This window comes from Gordionus sp. m RMFG-2023, chromosome 3 (assembly GCF_954871325.1).
Source record: "Gordionus sp. m RMFG-2023 chromosome 3, tfGorSpeb1-WG-v2, whole genome shotgun sequence".
NCBI lineage: Eukaryota > Metazoa > Nematomorpha > Gordioida > Chordodea > Parachordodidae > Gordionus > Gordionus sp. m RMFG-2023.
The window spans coordinates 30830413-30832452 of record NC_088777.1 but is presented as its reverse complement, the minus strand read 5'-3'; the positions used below and the strand labels follow the sequence as shown (position 1 = coordinate 30832452).

At 27.7% G+C, this 2040-nt stretch overlaps 1 long non-coding RNA gene across 1 annotated transcript; it reads left to right on the top strand.

The window, feature by feature from the left end:
- Positions 1-1072: 1072 nt before the first annotated feature.
- On the top strand, positions 1073-1755 carry LOC135927399 (uncharacterized). Its single transcript, XR_010572072.1, has 3 exons — positions 1073-1367; positions 1418-1545; positions 1591-1755. It is a non-coding gene; the product is annotated as an uncharacterized LOC135927399 (long non-coding RNA).
- Positions 1756-2040: the final 285 nt, after the last annotated feature.

Sequence of the window (2040 nt, the reverse complement as noted above, 5' to 3'; positions counted from 1 at the left end):
TTAGGGGTAATCTTAGATAACAGAGGAAGTTGTAAAGATGAGATGAAGATGAGAATACAGAAAGCTAGAGGTGCTTTCTACAGATATATGAAAATATGGAAAGCTAGCGAAATTTCAGTGTTTACTAGATTGAGAATATTCAACTCGTTGATTGTTCCAATTGCATTATATGGTGGAGATATCTGGGAGGCAAACAAAACAGAGATTAGACGGCTTCAATCTTTTATAAATAATTGTCTTCGTACGATACACGGGATTTTCTATCCAAGAGTTATCTCTAACTCGAATCTTTGGAGGAAGTCTACTCACACACCAGTGAATATTACTCTTAAGAAAAGACGGATTCAGTTCTTAGGCCACGTAATAAGAAACTCAGATAATAATTTAGTCCACGATGCCATAACATGGCTGTACTCATATAAAGGTAAACAGTACACAAAATACAAAACATTATGGTACTATAAAACTATAAAAGATATAATGGATCTAAACGTTAACATGAAACAATTCATTAAACTGAATAACAATAAAAGATCCATTAAAAAACTGTTTCGCATCAAGAAAAGTTACCTTCAATGAGTATAAAAATACATTCTCAAATTATGTTACATTATCATCACCCATTAATCCTATCGTATATTTACCATCGTAATAAATTTCAAAAAATTTAAACTCATCATTATCAAACATTTCTAATACCATCATACATTCAAATCCTCTCATAAGTATATTTTGTATTTCCTTACTAAAAATTGTTTTAATATAGTAAAGATTTTTAATGTTAAATTGTCCTCAACCCACCACAACGTAATTAACTTTCACTGTAGTTATTGGGTATAGGCTCTTTTTTTGTCCCATTTCCTTTTGTATAAGCCTATAGAGGTTTAAGTAATATTTTTCGAAATGTTGCGCCTACAAGTACGTGCGGCTTGCCCACAAACGTGTGGAGGGCTCCTCATATTTTAAATTTTATACCCAAATTTAACTGTTCCAATAAGATGGAAATGAGGAAAACCCAGCGTAGCTCTGTTGCATTTCAACACTAGAGGGCATAAGCGCTATATATCACGTATCACGTAAATTAAATTTGATGACATGTTAAGACGCGACATTAAGCTCCTAGTCCTAGCCCTATTCGTAGTATATAAAGAGCAACGCTTTGTTCTCTCAAAAATAAAATCCATTAAACTGGGGAAAAAGCCACTTAAAGAAAAAAAAAATTAAATTTCGCGTCGTATGATCTCAAATAAAAATTTTTTAATAATTCTTTAACATCAAACATGTACCACAAAAAAGTACAATTGCTCTTTTGATCATATGCATGGTAAAGAAGATTTTGCTTCACTTATATATACTGGCAAGTTATGGTTATTTAATTATTGATTAGTGTATTTTCAAATAAATAAATTTATAAAAGGTTTTGATATAGTAAGATGTAATCTAACATGTTACAATTGCAATCTTGAAGACGATAGAAATTGTATCCATTTCGATAAAACATTAGTTCCTTCAAAATTCTGTATGGAAAATGAAAAATATTGCAATGTAATATAGATTTTTTATTAAATTTTTAAATTCAAAATAACATAGGTAAAAAGACTTGAACAGAATGGCAAAGTTACCTATTTTAAACGCTTATGCAGTAAAGAATGTTTATCAGAATGTATAAAGATTGATTCAAACATTGCTAGCATAAATATGTGTTACTCATGTTGTTCCCATAATCTATGTAATATTGATAATAGTGCAAATAACTTATCCTCATATATAATTTTCATATTTCTTTTTATATTTTACATACTATTTTACATGTAGAATAAATACTTTTTATTAATTGATAATGTAATTAAAATTATGATTATTAACTTAAAAAAAGGTATATGATTATAAGAAAAATTATTAATATATTGATTTTAAAATACTATTAAATAAGAAATAGTATGGATATATATTGTATATTTTTTAAATATAATTTAAATTCATTTATATTATAATATAGCCTTAAATCAGTTGTACTTATATTAGGATTGCAAAAATCAA